The sequence below is a fragment of the Mesocricetus auratus genome, unplaced genomic scaffold (assembly GCF_017639785.1).
Source record: "Mesocricetus auratus isolate SY011 unplaced genomic scaffold, BCM_Maur_2.0 Super-Scaffold_100015, whole genome shotgun sequence".
NCBI lineage: Eukaryota > Metazoa > Chordata > Mammalia > Rodentia > Cricetidae > Mesocricetus > Mesocricetus auratus.
Genome location: NW_024429198.1, coordinates 15,515,015 through 15,535,802, shown reverse-complemented (window position 1 = coordinate 15,535,802; position 20,788 = coordinate 15,515,015). Strand labels below are relative to the sequence as shown.

Below are 20,788 nucleotides of genomic sequence, written 5' to 3'. Positions count from 1 at the left end.
ACAAGTATGCAGAGGCTGGGACAAAGAAAAATCTGGAATGATAGGTATGCCCCTTGCCATCTCCTTCACTGTGCAGGGGAAGCAAGCCTCGGACTGGCAGACTGGGAATACCTGGGGTTTGCGCTGGTATCTAGACGGGCCAGACAGGGGAGTAATCTTCAAAATCAGATGTAAAGTGGCTCCTGTCAATTCACAGGCCATAGGCCCTAACCAGGTCCATGCTGATCAAAAGCGGCCTAGCCTACTCATACCCATGGCTGATACCTGGCCCATGACCCTGCCTAGAACCACAGCCGCTCTCGTGCACAACTTCTCCCCAGGAAGCACTCCCAAACCTTCCTCAGTTCCCCCTATCGGGATGGTTCCCCCTCCTAAAGGCACGGGAAATAGAATATTAGCCCTGATCCAAGGGACATATGCCACTCTGAATTTAACTCGCCCAGATAAGACTAAGGAATGCTGGCTTTGTCTGACTCCACAACCTCCCTATTGTGAAGGCTTAGCGGTTGTGGGCAAATATATAAATCAGGCCACAGCCGAGGCTCTTTGTGGGACAGCCATGCAACATAAATTGACCATCTCAGAAGTGTCCGGAAAGGGGCTATGTATAGGTAAGGTCCCTGCCACGCATCAAGGACTATGCAATACTACTGAGCCTTTGCCCCAAAGTAGCCGCTACTTGATAGCCCCCAATGGGACATATTGGGCATGCAGCACTGGATTGACCCCTTGTGTCTCCACCACGGTACTTAATACCACCGTTGACTATTGTGTTCTGATCGAATTATGGCCTAAGGTAATTTACCACCCCTCTGACTATGACTTAATAAGAACTGGCCGCAGTAAGAGGGAACCTATCTCCATCACTACTGCCATCCTACTAGGTGGATTAATCATGGGAGGCCTAGCGGCAGGAATAGGAACCGGTACTGTCGCACTGCAGGAAACTAGACAGTTCCAACTCCTACAACAAGTAATGCATGCAGATATTCGGTCTTTAGAAGAATCTGTCGCTGCCCTGGAGAAGTCCCTGTCCTCCCTGGCAGAAGTAGCCCTCCAAAATAGAAGGGGACTAGACCTCTTATTTTTGCAGCAGGGGGGAATTTGTGCGGCCCTTAAAGAAGAATGCTGCTTTTATGCAGACCATACAGGAGTGGTAAGAGACAACCTGGCCAAGATAAAAGAAAGACGCCAAAAGTACCAACAACTAATTGAGTCCCAACAGGGATGGTTTCAGAACTGGTATAACAGGTCCCCTTGGTATTCGACCCTCATATCCACCATTATGGGACCCCTGATCATTATACTTTTGGTTCTGATGTTTGGGCCATGCATCTTAAACAGACTGACCCTGTTCATAAAAGAAAGGTTATTGGTTGTACAATCCCTGGTCTTAACCCAACAGTACCAGCAGCTAAAACAGAGGGATCTCGAGATGGTAGAAACTCCTGAATGAAAGATTCCATTCAGTTACAAGAGCAATGGGGGAATGAAAGACCCTGGCCCAGTTTAAACAGGCAGCTGAGGCTCATGGAAAATTCCGTTCCCCCACAGCTGCATAGTCATTGCCTATCAGAAGGGAGCTCAGCCCAAGGACACAGGCTGCCGGGTGTCTGCGGGCGGCCGGATGGCCAGCTCAGCAAGGTTAAACAAACACAGAGATATCTGCGGGTGACCAGACGGCCAGCTCAGCAGGATTGAGCAAACACAGAGACTAATTGTTCCTCAGATAGGGCCAAGGCCAAGACTTGAGTTCCAAGAAAAACCTCAATTGCCCGCGCTCTGAGCCCTAGCCTCATTTAAATTGCCCAATCAGGGTCCTGTTACTAGGCTTCTCGCTTCTGTACCGCGCTTTTTGCTATAAAAGAACCCCTGAGTCCTCAGCTCGGGGCGCTCAGTTCCCCAAGACTGAGACGCCCGGGTACCCGTGTGTTATCAATAAAGCCTCTTGCTGTTGCATCCAAGCTCGTGGTCTCGCTGTTCCTTGGGTTTGGGTCTCCCTTCCGTGAAAGTATCCCTTTTGGGGTCTTTCACTATAACACAAAGAGGAATGTTCTCTATGCCTGGACTCTTGTGGGAGGGCCTGGACCCTGCCCTGAGCTAAATGACAGACTCTGGATATTCCCTATGTGGAAGGAAATAGAGATAGGGTGGGAGACTGGGGAGGATGGTGGGGGAGTGTGGGAGCTGGGATTGACATGTGAAGAAAGCTCTTTTCTAAAAAAAATGTAATAAAAAATAATGAAAAGGAAAATATGAATTAATAAAAAAAAGAAAGACCCTTCCCACTTACATTCTCTTTCTGCTCTCTCCTGATATCTTTCCCCTCAGTTGCCCTGGGGCAGACAGGACTTTTCCTGTCTCCCTCTTCTCTTCTGTCCTCTCTCTATCTTTGTGTCTACCTTTTTTCCCTTTCTTTCCCCCTCCCTCCCCTTTCTAATTAAGCTTCTTACTTAAGCTCTGTCTACCTGGCATGTTTGTCCCTCTGACTAAGTTAACCTAGCCACCCATGAAATTCACCAAGGTTTCTCATGCTATATCATTAACAGAAATTATGTATTATTTTAAGTACAAAACTTATTTTTAATACTCCACATCTGATGCCATTTCACTTTAGTGATCATGTAAGTTCAAAACATGGAAAAAACATGGCATACCTGAAAAGTATCAGGTTTTAAAAGTCTTTGCCATTGAAAGTAGTTGATTGGTTCTCTATAACAAATCAGCTAGTTCAAAATTGAAGCATCATTACACAAGAAATGACATGAAAGTAATTAATGTTTTAGTGAGAATAGATGAAATCTCATGTAGAAATAATGCTGTGAAGCAGACTGGTTACAAAGTTTGCCGATTTGGGGCAAGACTAGTTTTCCATTTCCTTTGTTAAGTATTTTCAAGGTTATTTACAACTTGAGGAAATACCTTGAATACTTGTAATTGTAGTGAGGGGGTGTTTTTTTTCTAAATTTGTTTGTTGAAGGTAATCACCCACTGGAGTATGGTGAACGCTTTTCATGCTCTAGAAACTGAGCTATTTGAAGTACTTAAATTAGTAATGCCTTCCAGAAATGATGAGGACGACCCAAACCCCATCGGATCCCTTGAACCACAAAATACATGCAAAAGATTACAAGAAAAAAGGTTAATGATCAGAGATACATCTCTTTTGTAAAGTGAAATGGAAAAATGCTATTTTGCTCAAATATAATAGAGTAAATAAAGAATTTCCAGCATCAGAATTTAGGAAATCTCACTTGAAAACTTTGTAGAATTAAGATGCAAAAGGTACAATTGTTTTAAATATCCACTCTTTTGATTCTGCCATTTTAGAGTTTCTTTCTTAATTCTTTTCTTCTCCTTGATTGTTGAAAATCAGTGACCAATCTATATCTACCTCTTATTTTTCCTGCAATATGCTGCTCTCAGTGGGTATACTGTAACAAACTGTTACCTAGTAATTGGATATTTTATCTGGAACGAATGCCTATTATACAAGATTGAACGTTCACTAATGTGCATTGTGGACTGTGCAGTGCTATACAACGTAATGGCCACTAATGATTTCGGCTTGTTCTTCTTTGCCAAGATTCTAAAATTAGAAATAATGCTCTCATTATGGTTGGAAAGAAACTCCTGTCAAAGCTTCTGCAGGTTCAATATTCCTCAGAGCTTCCTTCATATTGCATTGTTGGTGTTATTTCACATAAAAGAGAATAAAATTTAAACATTCAACAGTCAGTTTGGCATATGCCCTATTTATGTTAACAAATAAAAACATTTTAAATTGAAATAGGCTTCTATGTTTACAACATTCTTGAGAAGACTGTAACTATGGAACATTTCTCATATATAGTATACTTTATAACAATATCTCAACTGAGTTGTGTTAGCACAGGTCTTTAATTCTAGCACCTGGGAGGTAGAGGAAGGTAAATCCCTGTGAGTTTGAGGCCAGCCTGGTCTCTTCCAGGATAGCCAGTGCTATACAGAGAAACCCTTTCTTGAAAAATAAATCTCAGTTACTTTTACTTCTGTAAACTATTAATGTAATTATACATATATCTTTATAGTTTTTAGTTAAGACAATACACTGACTAGTAATATAGTATCAAAAGTACTAAATAAGTCAAATAAGGTATATGTATAAAAGTAGGCAGTCATGTAGGCAGTCATTATTTGCCAACAACACATATAAGAATACTAACAATTGTTAATATACATATGTATAAACACATTTTTCTTTTTTTTTTACAGATAGCTTTTTATATAGTTCAGGTGTGGATTTGACTCACTAGAGCTTTGTATTTAGTTGAGGGTAGGTTTGACTAACTAGAGTTTTGTATTTATTTGAGGATAGATTTGACTTACTATATAGCTAACTATGACCCAGAACTGATCCTCCTGCCTCTGTCTCATTGTTGCTGAGATTATATGTATGTGCCATCATGCTTAAAGTAACAAAATAAGAACCAATAAACCATGATGACTACAGCCCTTTTTAGTTGAACTTAAGGAATCCATGATCTATGAACAATATAAGAAACATATGGGGAACAAACTTACGATAATTTTTTGGAAAGAGATTCTATGTTTTCCATGAATGACTATGTGTTAAGAACATTGAGATGTGGCAAAGCCTCACCTGTACAAGTAAAACAGGCAATTCTTTGTGGAACTGCAGAACTCTTTCAATTAAATACAATGTTCTTGGGCAACTCCTCCCATAGCACATGGAGTGATGTGTACCCAGCGACACTTCACTGAAGAAAAATGAATTTGGTTTGCCAGCACATATTCATGGCAAAATCTTCTTGGCTAGGAGTGGGACTTTGTGTCCATTTCTTCTTCTCTTTGTGGGATTTTGTTTGGGGGCAGTCTGTAAAAAAGACACCCTTTAGGACTGAGTGATGAAGAGACTGTCTATCTGAACCTTGTCTATTTGTAATAATTTGTGTTATTGAACATCTAAGTGCAAAAAGTAGCCTAAACAGCCTACCTATTTCCTATAGGATCTTTAAAAAAATTTTGTCTTAGTAGTTTTTTTGTTTTGATTTTCATTACTTTTTTTATTTTGACAGTGAGAGAGAAATGTGATGCTTGACTGATAGGTTCTGCAAATAATTGGAGAGGATAAAAGCATGCTCAAAAACTTTTGTATGAAAAAAATAAGTAAATGAAGATGTAAGACACTTGTATTACATATTTTCTTCTCATACACCCCTCTAGTCTTTCCTGTGTTCAAGAATGTTTCTTTCTCTTTGAGAACATTAATGCTCACTGATGTTGCTGTAATATTTTCACTGAAGAATAAAATATTTTAGGAATGAAAGAATAATTTTCTAACAGTATAAAGTAACATTTTCAAAACCATAAATCATTTCCTTGTTTTAAAAGCAACTAATAAAATAATCAATGTAATATTCATTTATTGTGGTATACAATCCCATGAGATTATCTGTCTTTCATTTTTCAAATTTTATTAAAGATAATTGAAGGTAAATATAACATTTTAAAATTGTCATTTACTTTCTGTTAAGAATTTTTTAAATTAGAAATACTGATCATTTTAAAATAATTGTAATTTACGAAATTCATAATGTAATGCAGTCAACAGCATATAAAATATAATTAAATATATTTTAATATAAGCCAGGTATATTCAAACTATAAAAGAACACAGATAATAAGTAGAATTAGAAGTAAACATTCTATCGCCACAAAGTTATCAAACAATCATATCTTCATTTTTATTTTGCATACATAAGAGAAATAAAATAATTTTCCAAAGAAAGCCAGTATTCAGATATTGGATTGGAAAAGAGATGAACAGTGAGAAAATTCAGTGACAATATGAAAAATAAACATTTAAGGTAATATAAAAGCAGATGAAAGGAACCTCATATAAAACTCTTGTTTTAGATTTAAGCCTTGGAAGTCATTGCTAGTTCCAAATTGGGTGTAACACAAATAAAAATTAGTCTTAGCAGTTTTAAGTTATGTTATAAAAGTTTCACACACACACACACACATTTTATACACACACACTTATACACAACTTTATATCGTTATATTAATGTTGTATAGATTGGACAGCTGCTTGATCTTTTCTTTAGATTTGTAGTGAGAGCATCAGCAATGAATTGGTCTATGTTTCTGATGTACACTCATGCAAAACTAGTCAGATTTATGATTTCTTAGCCTTGCTTAAGCTCTAAATTACATTTAGTCAATGGTCCTAGATTTTATAATGCATAGCTACAAATGTGGCCTTCTCATTTATTGTGCTATGTCACCTACTCTTAGTCTTACTGTTCAAACCAGTGACAGTGGCACTAAAATGTCACAGTCCACATCACCTGGAAACTTCTTCTAAAAGTTCAGAACTGCCTTTACAATTAATACCTTGTATCTTAACTCCAAAACATAGATGTCATACACAAAATGAGCCCAAGGTGATTTGTTAAATCTTAAACCTCTCAAGAAATTGAAAAGTAGCAGACCAATTAAATTCAAGTTAATAGTTAAGGACTCTCAGCTAACAACTGTCAATTATGTGGCAATTTGTCAATGTCAGGACTTTAAGTCATCTTGAGAACTTCTTTCATCCCTTCACTTTCCATTCAGAGACTTTAATTCCACTGTTTGATTTGATTTAAAATATATCCAGAAGTTGTCAGTCTATTTTCAAATACTTTGAAATAAGACATCTGCAGTTTTCCTATTTAAGTTTTTTGTATCTATGCATGAATATATATATGCTGCAACCTGAGAAAAATGAGTTCAGTAGACATTGCTCATAAGTAGAGGTGATTTATAACTGCATATATACATATGAAAGTATAGGCATTTGCAAATTATAGATGTGTGTGAACATATAAATATAACTAACTTTAGATGTGTACAAATTTAAATGCACATGGAAAATGAATTGCTTAAATTATTCTGAAAAAACAATATAGAAGATCATGATTTATTAGTTGTCAAACAATTAGCAGTCATATAAACACCCCCAAAAAGAATAATAGTAGGATTTTGAACTAAAATGTCCAGTAAAATCACACATCAAAGAGAAAATGTAAAATAAATCTCTGAAATCATAAGTTCAACCCCCAGTACATTCCCTTTTCCATTCATTCCATTACAAACATTATACATTTTCTAAGAAACTATTTCTGTGAATATGTATGCACATGTTCCCACACAGGTATGCACACTTAGAATTTCACAGCAACATAATTTTTCTATTTGACGATATCTATGGAGTAAGGGAAACTAATTCTCATTGGGAAAAGTGTCAGGGACAATATTTTGTTGTTGTATCTAAAAGTAGAACTTAGCAAATGTTATTCAGGATATTAATTTTTACCTCCATAAAAACTTTGCTCTTCATAATGGTTAAAATTTTATTAAAAGAGACTGCCTGGAAATCTACCTTTTTCCTACAAATAATGCAATAATCAAAGTTACTGAGGCATATTTCTGTGGGTTTGAGTTGAGACACACATGATTTTACAGGGAGTGCTTCATCCATGAGTCATCTTTTTAGCACTCTCCCCTAATAACATTTCTGAAATTTGACGCACCTTATGAGATTCAAATGTCTCATACCACCTCCAGAAATGGATGAAAACTGAGAGAGAGAAAGAGAGTTAAGGATAGGAAAGGGTCTCTTTAGTTTGTGCTTTTCTGGTCACAGCAGATTAACCTGCTGACTTGGCTATCAACTAAAGCTAGCTCTTTCTTCCTGTTTTGAGCATATTCACTGTATCAATTCTTCATAACATTTTCTCTCAATCTGCTGTTCTCTGAATGTTTTATGTACTTTTCCTTAAATAATGGCAACAGAGTCTTTCAACAGAGAAGTATACTGCTTACAGTCTCTCTTTTTTTTTGCCTCATATCACTGCATAAGTCTAATTGTTTTTACGATTTCTTGTATCTTTGCTGAAATAATATAGACTGTGCCTTTTTAAAAGATCCTTCAAAAACAGTCACCAACCAATTGTTGGGAGAAATCCTGGACAAATGTTCAGATACCACTCAAGTAACCTCTGTCTATTCTGATCATGAAATGGCTATCATTTCTAACTCTTAAACCTTGTATTACTTCAGTCTAAAAACAACATCTTCACTGCATTCTCCAAGTTAGGAGACACACATTTATTTCTGGTTATAAAGAGATTTTCCTTTATATCTGATGATCCATAATGAATTAAGTTAACTGTCTACTATGAATAGAACTAATGTACTAAATACTCATATTTTGGGTAAGAAGTATACTTCAATAACAGATACTTTCCGGGGAACAGCCTGACACATCACTAATGTCATTTCAGGAAAGAAAAATCAAATATATCCAATCAGTAGGGATAATGTAAAGAACAGAGTTGAATTTCATGAAAAATTCAAGAAGAGGGTTCATTGAATGGTATCGGCCATGGTCATCATTCAAGTCATGGTTATTTCTAAATAGAAAGAATAATAAATAAAAATGTTTAAAATTATATTGTGTATGTCATACTATATCTTTGCGTATAAAAACAGCACTAAATACATACAAATTTTACAAGTACAGTTAAGCCTAACTAAGAAGATTTCCTTAAAAGGAATTCAACACAGATAAGTTAAATGGAAGCACAGAAAAAAATGCCATTATATAATAGATTATGTAATTTAAATAATGCACAGATATTTCAAGGTCTTTAATTATCAGTTTGCCTAAATTCCCTGAATGACAAAATAATTTTATCTCTCATTTTGATTCAATGGCTTGAGATATGATTGAATAAAACAACCCTAAGGAAATTTACAAAAATACATTACAAAGTAGTATTTTAGTTATTTTATTAAAATAAAAATGATATTCCTGGATGTCAATAACTTATAATTCATTCAGATCTGAAGCTATTTCTCTTAGTATCAGCAAGCATAATGTGAGGATTTTGTTTGTACTGAACACTAGAAAAAATTTCAATACAGGTAAATGTTTTATCATATTCTTGATGAGGCACAAATTAAAATATGTCAATTATTTTAGCACACAAAAGTAATCCTTGGGTACTATGCATATGTGCATATCTTTTAGGTTCTTTCCTGTTTCCCAGACTCTCTATCAGTAGAAGTGCAAGGCACTATCCTGATCCATGTCTAAAATCCATATATTAGTGAGTACATACCATGTTTGTCTTTTTGCGACTGGGTTACCTCACTCAGGATGGTTTCTTCCAGTGCTATCCATTTACCTGCGAATTTCAAGATTCCATTGTTTTTTTCTGCCTAGTAATACTCCATTGTGTAAATGTACCACATTTTCTCTATCTACTCTTCAGTTGTGGGGCATCTAGGTTGCTTCCAGGTTCTGGCTGTTACAAATAATGCTGCTATGAATATAGTGGAGCAGATGTCTTTGTTGTATGAATTTGCCTCATTTGGATATATGCCTAAGAATGGAATTGCTGGGTCTAGTGGTAGATTGATTCCCATTTTCCTGAGGAATCTCCATACTGATTTCCAAAGAGGCTGTATGAGTCGGCAATCCCACCAGCAGTGGAGGAGTGTTCCCTTCTCTCCACATCCTCTCCAGCATAAATTGTCTTTGGTGTTTTTGATTTTAGCCATTCTGACAGGAGTATGATGGTATCTCAGAGTTGTTTTGATTTGCATTTCCCTGATGGCTAAGGATGTTGAGCATTTTTTTAAGTGTCTCTTGGCCATTTTAGCCTCCTCTATTGAGAATTCTCTATTTAGTTCTGTACCCCACCTTTTAATTGGATCCTTTGGTGTTTTGGAGACTTGTTTCATGAGTTCTTTGTAAATTTTGGAGATTAGCCCTCTGTCAGATGTAGGGTTAGTGAATATCTTTTCCCATTCTGTGGCCTGCCTTTTTGTCTTTTTGACTGTGTCCTTTGCCTTACAGAAGCTTTTTAGTTTCAAAAGGTCCCATTTGTTAATTGTCATTCTCAGTGCCTGTGCCACTGGTGTTATGTTTAGGAAGTGGTCTCCTGTACCAACTCGTTGAAGAGTATCTCCCACTTTCTTTTCTAAAAGTTTCAGTGTGGCTGGATTTATGTTGAGATCTTTGATCCATTTGGACTTAAGTTTTGTACAAGGCAATAAACATGGATCTATCTGCAGTCTTCTGCATACCAGTACCCAGTTATGCCAGCACCATTTGTTGAAGATGCTTTCTTTTCTCCATTGTACAGTTTTAGCTTCTTTGTCAAAAATCAAGTGTTCATAGGTGTGTGGGTTAAAATTAGGGCTTTCAATTCGGTTCCATTGGTCTACCTGCCTATGTTTGTGCCAATACCAAGCTGTTTTCAGGACTATAGCTCTATAATAGAGCTTGAAGCCAGTTATGGTGATGCCTATGTATAGTACCCAAGAGAAGAGGATTGAGACAAGATCCTCTGAATGGATGGGGAACACGGCGAGGGATGGGGGAGAGTGGGAGCTGGGAAGGAGAGAGGGGGTGAAGAGGAAGAGAGTTGGTCATGGGGGAACAGGAAGTTGAATGGGTGGGGGTAGAATAGGGGGAAGAGGAAATCATAGAATCGAAGACAGATCAGGCACCAGAGTGACCTCGAGTGATCTAAAGGGTTAACACCAATTGGCAAGCTAAGCAATAGTGGAGGGAGCACCTCAAATGCCCATTCCTGATAATGAATTTGATGTCTATAACCATCCAGGAGCCTTCATCCTGTGACTGATGGAAGCAGAGGCAAACACACAATTATCACTGAACTGAACCCAAGGAACCCAGTGACAGAGAGAGAGGAGTGATGTGCAAATTGGCAAAGATTGGGCTGGCAAAACCAGCAGAGACAGCTGATCTGAACAGGGGAGAGCTCTTGGACCCCAGACCGACAGTGGGGAGGCCAGCATGGGAATGATCTGGACCCCCCAAATGTGAGTGTCAGTGAGAATTACTGGGCAACCTATGGGGCGCTGAGCTGTGGATCAGTGTCTATCCCTGGAATACAAACAGTCATTGTGTGCCTATAGCACAAAGAGGGATGCTCTCTCAGCCTGGACTCTTAGGGGAGTGCCTGGACCCTACCCAGAGTGAAATGACAGACTCTAGATATCCCTTATATGGAAGGATTTGGCAATAGGGTGGGAGGGGGGGGGAAGGGGAGTGTGGGAGGAGGGGAGGGAGAGGGAACTGGGATTGACATGTAAAACAAGCTATTTAAAATTAAAATAAAAAATGATAAAATAAAAAAAGAAAGAGAAAAAAGTAATCCTTATTCTCATGTCTTCATGCATTAAAAATAAGACATAAAATTAAAATGCAATATTTAGAAAAGAAAAAGTTGTGAGAGAGAGATCAAAGAATTCCAATCAAATACATATATACGTCAAAAGCATTGTTAGATTGTGTTTAGAGACACAATAAAACTGATTTACCTCTTCTTGCAGGGTTTTTCTTTAAAACAATTTTTGTTAAGAAATCAGTGTTACTATCACAATGAAAATCTTCCTGCAATATTCTAAAGTAAAATGTGATATTTCAATAAAAATGTCAATGGAATCTTTTGGAGGAATTGCTTATTTAATGGGAAATATTTTTCTCCAAACAATACATAGTGATCATTGTTTCCCCTGCCTCATATCCTCCCAGATCTGCTCCACTTAACCACCCACCCAACTTCACTCCTTCTGTCTTCTTTGTCTTCACTTTCTCAAAAAAAGTTATGTAAAAAAGCAAATGAAACTGAAGACATAGGACAAAAAAAGAACAAGAGAAACACATACACCTTAGACAGACACATATTTGCACACACACACACAAACAGCACACGTGCACACAAGACCCATAAAAACTCAAAAGCAGAAACCATAATACATATGCAAAAGACTAGTAATATAAAACATGTACACACATACACACACACACAAGCACATATATATATATATATATATATTGCTTTGCTTGTACATGTTTTAATTGACAATATACATCTTTACCTAAAAAGAATTTTCTTTAGATGTCCACAGGTTCTTATCTTAAAATTATAGATTATATATTCTCAAATGTACTTTCTACTTTGAGATAAAGTATGTATCAGAAGAACAACATTGACAATCCAATGATATTTTCAAGCTCAAATGAGACCCCCCAAGAACCTGGATGTGATTAGTGCAGAATGCCACACTGTTAATCACATCAGTTAAGAATACGTTAGAATGGCAAAGCATCAAGAATGCATCTTTACATGCATTTTATGGAGTATTTCTTTTAATGTTCAGGAGGAAAAATGTTGCATCAAGAAGTGAAATAATGACAATGCCGCAATAGACAAGAGAGAGCAGCAAATCTCCATTAAAGGCACTCCACCTAAACATCTTTTCAATCAGTGATGCGAAAATTTTCACAATTTTATTTTATTGCCATTTCCTTGTTTATAATTTATCTTAGTTATATCTCATGTGTTTTAATATATTTGTAAATCTGTTATATTATAAAGCAATAAAATTATAAATTTTTGCTGGGCAATAATGAGACATGCCTTTAATCCCAGAACTCAGAAGGCAGAGGCAAGTGGATCTCTATGAGTTTGAGACCAGTCTGTTCTACAAGAGCTAGTTCCAGGGCAGCCTTCTAAGCGAAGAGAAACCTACCTCGAAAAAAACAAAAGAAAATTATAAGCTTTCCTGAAAATAGAATACACTAAGAATTCTTGATAACTATCTCTATAGCTGCAGAAGGTATTTGAAAATCATTTCTGTATATCCTTGTCTATCTTCTTTCAAAATTTTAAGATCTTTTCATGATGTATTGAAATCAGTCAATAGTAACTTTAAAAACACATGCTGTATCATCATCATCATCATCATCATTACTACTACTACTACTACTACTACTATTTTAGTTCTACCTAGCAAAGTGACCTTCGAAGTTGGTATCTTTATAATATGAACCCACCTTCATTGTAATGTCTGTTAAAATTATTTATCCATCTTGACAAAGGAATTGCACATAAAGATGTTAATCAGGACAAAATCATAGATTGTATATGCTACTGTTGTTAAATCTTGCATTGATTTATTTAATACATTTTACATCTACATATTAAAATCATTGTATCTATTGTCTTCTTTCCTTGACTACATTAAACATAACCTTGATTCCAGGTCTGAGCTTAAACGCTAAACTTCTCTTCTTGCCTATGTCTTTGTGTTGTATTTCTTAGTAGGCCAAATCTCTTTGTATACATCTCTTTTGTCTTTTTATAAATCTTTAATAAATTAATTGCTTGATGTATTTTTCTGCATTAAATTCACTATTCACGGGATTTACAGTGAATTTCAAACACAATTCGGTTTTCTTCTACTTAAAAATGTCTGAATTCTTCATCTTCACATCTGAAAACATGTTTAGCCTTTGGGAATTTCCCAAATTATCTTCTACTCAGTTTATTAGTGCTATACATAACAAGGTATGGCCTCCATCAGAACTCATGAACCATTCTTTTAAAACTGTATTGCTGACTACATAAATTAACATACTGGACTCCTTTTATATTTAGCATCATAATACCAATCTTATTTTCAAAAATTCATTGCTCATTCCCTACTTCAGTTACCAATCAGTTATTCTTTATTATGTTTTACTGTTTTTATTTTATGTGTTCTTTTATTACAGTTTATGTTTATGATACATATTAGTTTGTGCTTCATAAACATGAATATTGATTACCATACCCACTGTACCATTATCAATATGTAAAGTAGTCATTAAAAGATGGCATTGGGAGGACAGAAGGAAGAGTGACCTGGGACTGATATGTAATATAATATTGTTTTCAATTTAAATAAAAATTAATTTTATAAAAGATGGTAGATATGCAATAAATGCAAGGCAAACCATTTAGTAAGTGAACAGATCATTTTTAAGATTTAAAAATTATGTCCTCCAAGGAAAATAAGCACATTAAATTTAAAGTTCATTAATGTTTGCCTAGTTATTTAAAATAAATCAATTAAATTTTATACTATAGGAACAACAAATTAGATAGAGCTGTAATGAGGAATAAATCAAAGCTCCTATAGAAGAACATTCTAAAACAGGTGCAACATTTGAGATTTCGCATAAACTCATTTATTGTCACACAGCAAATATTTTTGGACAAAAAGCTGGTAATAGTAACATATCATAGGACTAAAAACAAGTTTTTTATCTGTAAAGATCAAAGAGCATTTATTCTCCTGAAATAATTCACCCTCTGTTGTTTTTCTTATTAATCTCATGATTTTATCATGGGATGCACCTTTGGTTGTTCTAACATCAGTTACGATAGCCTGGGTCCTGCTGTGATAACAATGCTATCAAAGACTTAGAGGCTTATCAATGTAAAGCCTTATCTTTCCCTTGTTTCCATAACATACCAAACAGGGGCTGCACTTAATATTCTTTGCAATTTGGTCCCAATATTGGAAGACTATAATTTCTGCCTTTTTCTTTTTCTGATAGAAGAAGACAAAGTTCCAGCAGTGAATCTCTTATGGAAAAAATGTTCTGGCCCAGAAATGACACATCTTGTACTCTTTGACTGGACGTAAACACACAGGATCTCAAAATCAAGATTTATGAGGTAAATATCAATATGTACCTGAGAGAACAATTCCAGTTACTTACTGAAAAACCATAAATACTGGTATAGCAGAGTTCTGGATGTATTTATGTCAATGTGTATATTTTTTTGTCTGTCTTTACCATTAAAGGCTTAACCTTTGTTAGTTTACATAAGTAGGTATGTTGTGCCAAAGTTGCAAAATCACCAGAGACCACTAGGAAGACAGACTCACTAAACTGCAAAAGCAAGGTTTAAAGATTGTTCATCCACCCATGACAGGGACCGCGTCTGGCTAGCTGTCCCAGAAGCCTCGAGTGGGAATGAAGTTCCCTGTCTACTGCTATGTTTTATACACAAAAGTTACAGGATTACATAAGTAGGTACTAGTTGGTTTCTGATTGATTGACTTTTGGCAACAATCAAGAGAATTTCTCAAAGTCACATTTTGGCATGAAATACCTGTGTATCAATTTTTTTCATTGGTCAGTGCTGAGAGGGAACATTCTGTGGTTTCCATGGCATTGTCTTGTTACTTGAAGGTGGCCTGTTGCATGTAGATACCACTAGTTTTCAGAACTATATTCTGGAGATAGGTTTTGGTCCCCCTGGAGTTTCTTTTGTGGCCAAACAGTTAACAGGAACCAAGCATCTAGAAGGCTAGAGGGAGTGTCTGGAATTTCTTTGTGTTCAGTTTTGGCCCTAGACTCTGGGAGGCCAGAGGATCTCGGGTTTCCTTGTGTCAGAGGCCTACATGTCTTTTCTGTAGCTTGTCATGGCTACTAAAGCAGGGGACTGAGTGAGGGTCTGTTTCCTTTATTTCTAAATTATTAAAAGTAAAGACCTTGAGTTTAGTTTACCCCTTTCAGGTACTCTGAAATTTACACTCATGTGTATAATACAACCTGTCTAGAAAATTTTTGGTTTTTTTTGTCCATATTGTTTCTGTAATAACCCTTCTGCATTAGACAACTAATGAGGGAGCACGTCCCTGATAGGGGTTAAATACTAACCAACAGCTGTCTGTTACATTTTAGGTGGAACATTAAAATAAGTGACCTATTCATGTCACTGCTTTATAAATCTGATTTTCATGTCACGTTTTTTATTTCCTGTATAAACCTGTACAGAAAGTGTTTGATTGTAGCTTTTCTCTCATGCCCACATAGTCCAGCCAGTCTTGTCTCTCTCACTCGCTCTCCAAACTCTGTCTAATCACAGAGTCTCCACAGGAAGGAAAAGCACGCAAAATCCCAGCCTCTCATTTTTGGTGGCTAGTGCAGCTTCCTCTCCTGCAGTGGCCCGCTACCCCCAAGGGTCTGCCTAAGCACCCCTCTTTTGACCATATTTGGGCAAAAACCAAGCTATGCCAGACAGTTCTTCACCCTTTGTGTACAATCTCTAAAACTTTCCTGTCCTGACTGAGGCACATGTCTTCTCTGGCCTCATTCTCTGAGACCACTGAACCTACCCAAGAATTTCTTTGCTCAGTAAACCTGTTGCCATACTTTTTCCATTGGGTTTGATCTAGCTCACTGCGTTGTTGATAAGCTAGGACAGGAAAACCTATTATAAATGACCTGTCTATTGGAGAGAATTCAGCATTGAAACCATCCACACTCACTTTGTTAGCATTGATCATTGTTCTGGCTCATGCTATGTGCTTTATTGAAGCTTTTTTTCTAAACAGTTATATTGGTGAACTGCCGTCTAAATAATTATATCTTCAAGGAAGCCCTTACCCATGAAGGAATGGTCTGGCAGTGGGCTGTGGGAAGGTTGGAGGGCTGGGAGGGAGAACTGTAGTTTGAATATAAAATAAAATTAAAACAATTATATTTACGTCCATATATTTGTGCTTTCTTCAACTTTGTTCAGAGAACCATCTTTCTATAGTGGGTGATGTGAATGCAAAGACTTAGAAGTGTTGAATATGATAAAAACAAGTGATCATATAGTTCACCTTTAGATGGAATATCTATTACAGCTCTCCAACACAGGATCGGGAAATACCACAGCAGCACTAGAAGGAACATATGAGGTAGAAGATGAAGAGGTTCCTGTGAAATGCATAACTCTAGGCACCACTCTTACACAATTGAACTCACAGTATTAATTACCTTCTCAGAATATGTACATCAAGCCAAGGAAATATTAGCACATGAAGTGAGGAAGGTCTCCAGTTGAGCAACACCTATGATTCAGGAAATACTGGCTGCTAATGGCAGTAATTCTTCCTCCCACAGATAAGTTATTGTTAGTAGATGCTGATGCCCCAGGGTATGACTGTACACCCTTGTGAATATATGAAGCAAGAATTTGATTCAGTCATCTATGGGACTTTGGGTAGTGGATATGATACGTTGTATACACCATGGATATTCAGATAATAATAAAATATTTTATTATATACTGACTACATACTTTAAGTTATTGCTAAGATGCTTTTAAATCAATGGATTATTTGTAGTTACAATGTAAGCAAAATATATTTTGATATGAATATGTAAGGAACATGTAGAACACATTTTAAATATATAGTACTAATACTTTCATTTAATAATATTTGCATTGACTATTTGGGAATTTCACATCACGAACCCAGAGCACACTCACTTCCCAGTCCTCCCAGGTCCTCTCCACCTGACATTCTCCCTCAAAAAAAGAAGAAAACACAAATCCGAAATTATGTTACCCATCTACTCACTGAAGCATGATCACACTTCTGGTATCCAGACCTTAACACAAACTGAGTCCTTATCCTCCCCACATCCCACCAGTAGCCGTCAAGTTTGGAGAGCTGAACCTCTGCATTCTTACCACAATTTCTAAGAATTGGTTCTCATTGTTTCTTTCTAGGTTCTGGGGTGGGACAGGGGCAGGGTAGGAGTTGTCACAGAAGCCTTCTATGACCATCTTTTCTCATCTGTGAGTCCACAGCCATCAACACCTTGCCAAAAGCAGTACCCTTGCCCCTTAGTCATCAGGACCAGAGATAATGGAGTTGCAAATGGTTTCTGAAGACACCATGGACCACAAACACATGGTCTCCAGGGTCAGCACCTTCGAGTGGTCTCCAGTGGCAGTAGAAACCTCTGCTACTACACAGGCCATAGGTACCATTCTACCCCTCAGGGAGGTATGAACCACATCCACATTGCCTCAGGAGAAAGAACACACTAGGCTCATGAGAATGGTCTTTCTTAGTAATATGGGCATCAGCACATTCTCTGGCTGCAGTAGGACAATGGATCCAGACATAGTTTTAGAAAGGTTAAATAAATATTCAGTGTAAGTAAATGTGCTTTAATGGCAATTTATTTCCTAAATTCTGCTATTCACTCACTGAAACTCATAATCCATGAAGCAAAAGAAAAGAGATTTGGATTTTCTTTTATTTTTGGTATTAGAAATCAATCATTTTAATTAGCTTTCTAGTTCAATTTTCACTCAAGAAATGATTTCTATACTAAAGAGACAGTATTTCATGAATCTTAATAAAACAGCACTCCAGCTCTTTTGTTGTACAAATATGTTCCTTTTAAAGTTGTCCTTCACAGTTAATCAATACCAGAGATTTCTACAAAAGAGAGAAGAAATACTTCATTGTGCCATAGGCGCTTATAACCAAATTCTATAACAGGGTGACAACATCTCTCAAGTTCTGGATGCTGTAATTTCAATACCAATTAGCCAACAGACTTTGTAGCCATTGTAGGCAGTCTATATTATCTAATGTCTATGTTAGATAATATATGCCAGTCCTTGATGTTCTAGTTGGTGAAATCAGAGTGAGAGTGTTCTCATTTTCTATTCTAAATCAAATAACCTCACACATGCTCATCTTCCTCTGATAACATCACACCTGGATTTAGGGTATTACGAGGTAAATTTCGTCTTACAGAAATCTTCATACCCTAGTACTTAGGAATACTAGTATTCAATGAGTGAGCATATTCAGAACTTTGAAGATTAGAAATGAAATAGGAGAGAGCTTTAGTAACTAGGATTTATAAAAATACAATTCTAATCTATAGAATTACAGCAAAAAGGCATATCAACATAATCAAAATCAGGTCATAAGCATTATTGCCTGGGAAATTTTGAGCAAAGCAAGAGCACAGAATAAGAATTCTAAGGTTCAAGGACCATAATTTGATGCTAAGCAGTATGAAAGCAAAGAACTATGTGTTAACCATAAAATATTGTCAATTACTTAAAATTATATGATTACATTATGAATTTGAAATCAAATATTTGGAAATAAAAAGCTGGAAATCAGTAACTTTACATAAAACATTTATGTATGGGTAAATTACAATCCAAGGAACTGAATTCAACTTTTCACAGTTTTGGCAATCTATAGACCATATTTTTAAAAATAACATCTGCAAGCAAAGAAAAATTAAGAATATAAAGCATATGAGAGCCATGTGAATATCAACTAAAAAGGGATAAATGATAAATCGCCTTCAAAGAAGTTAAGAAATTTGGAATAGCACAGTTTTGTACCTACTGGTCAGTGAATAATAGTTGACTGTGTGAGGAAACAAATAACTGCTTAGTATTGATTTTAAATCACTATTCTATAAACACATAGATCACAGAGGCTTCTAAACTATCAACCTGATTTATTTGAATCATGTACAGATATTTGCTTGGGATTTACTGGATCAGTCTGCTAAAAAATAATTCATCCAAAGAAATACAATAACCAATATATAACTAGAAAACCTGGAGAATAAAACATTCCATACAATAATGCAAACAAATAGATTATGGGTATTCATTTTCAATGACCTTATATAACATTTATAATCATATAATCAAATGATTATGTTTAACAATCCAGGTTTACAAATCTCCTGAAAATTAAATAGTTTCTATGAGGGAACTTGGATAAGCTCTTTCACATAGCAATGAACAAAATTTATATTGGGATTTTCCTAGGTCTTATGAGCCTCTTCTGTTGTTGCTTCTACATTTACTCACTAGATTTTCCTACATTCTACCATAGCTAAGACATAGAATTATACTGTATTTGGGAATTTAGATCTGAAACAGCACAGGCTATAATGACTTCCAATATAATGAAATATGCAAGTATATGTGTGAGTTACTTCTCTGAGAATTTAAAAAAAATTGAATGTGGTTTCTGTAGATTTTGAAAATTTCAAAAGGCAAGTCACGTGAATGAAATTCATAGCATGAAATGATTAGATCATGCAAGATTCAAATCTGATGTCTTTCTTTTAGCTACAAATCTGTAGATGCAAGGACTCTGAGTGGCTAACATATGCTTGGCCTTGAGTAGACAAACAACTTTTGCTTATGGCAATTTAGATGGAGAGGATAGCATCAGCTACTAGGAATATTAATATAATTCAGAAGAATTTAAGGGGACACACTCCCTGATTATCGCAGCAGAAATGAAGTGTGTGCTTCCTCTTTTAAAAGTAGGTGTTATGGTAGGATACAAAGTCTAATCTATCTCCTAAAGTTACAGCAGCTGTCATCAGATAGAGCAATCAGAAAGCACAGGAACAGATATGTTTTTCTGAAATATTGAGCTGCAGTATAATTCAAATTGACTTACCTCATTTTTATTTCACAAGGCACCACAGATAGCCCATAACTAGTTCAGTTATGTCCATATGACAAAGAACCTCAAATTGGGTGACTCACGGTAAAGTAATGTATTTTCACATCATTTGGAATATTATTAGTCGAAAATCTTTTTGTAACAGGGCTATATCCCTTTTATAACCTAGAAGAGAGTAACTCTTTTGAATTCCTCTCCAATTCCAGTAGATTTTTGGAAATTATAGTTCCTTCATTTTCAGATGTCTTAAGTCCATTATCTGTATTTTGGTCACATAAGCACTTTGTTTCCTCGTGTCTATATTTTCTCTTCAACAATATCATTTCCATTAGACAATTATGCTCCCTAATTATTCAATCTTAAGGTGTTTCTGTCTCCAAAGAGAGATTTTTAAAGTCTACCTTCATATCTATAAGTAGTTGGGATTTCAACATAGATTTGGGAGGAATGCAGTAATCAGTTACCTAAAGCCCTACTTAGAATAAAACAGTATTTTTGTAGAGCTTGTAAATTTTGGCTAATAAGTCAACTATTGGAATTTTGATTTTTGTAATTGCTGGTATATAGTGAATAAATATGTACGTTAGGGGAATTAAGATAACAAATTTGA

General features: G+C 36.0%; 1 protein-coding gene across 2 annotated transcripts in view; it reads right to left on the bottom strand.

Annotated features, from left to right (window-relative positions):
• Positions 1-20,788, bottom strand: part of Cdh12 (cadherin 12) — a 937,606-nt gene that overhangs the window by 558,030 nt on the left and 358,788 nt on the right. The gene's annotated exons all lie outside the window — the stretch shown is intronic.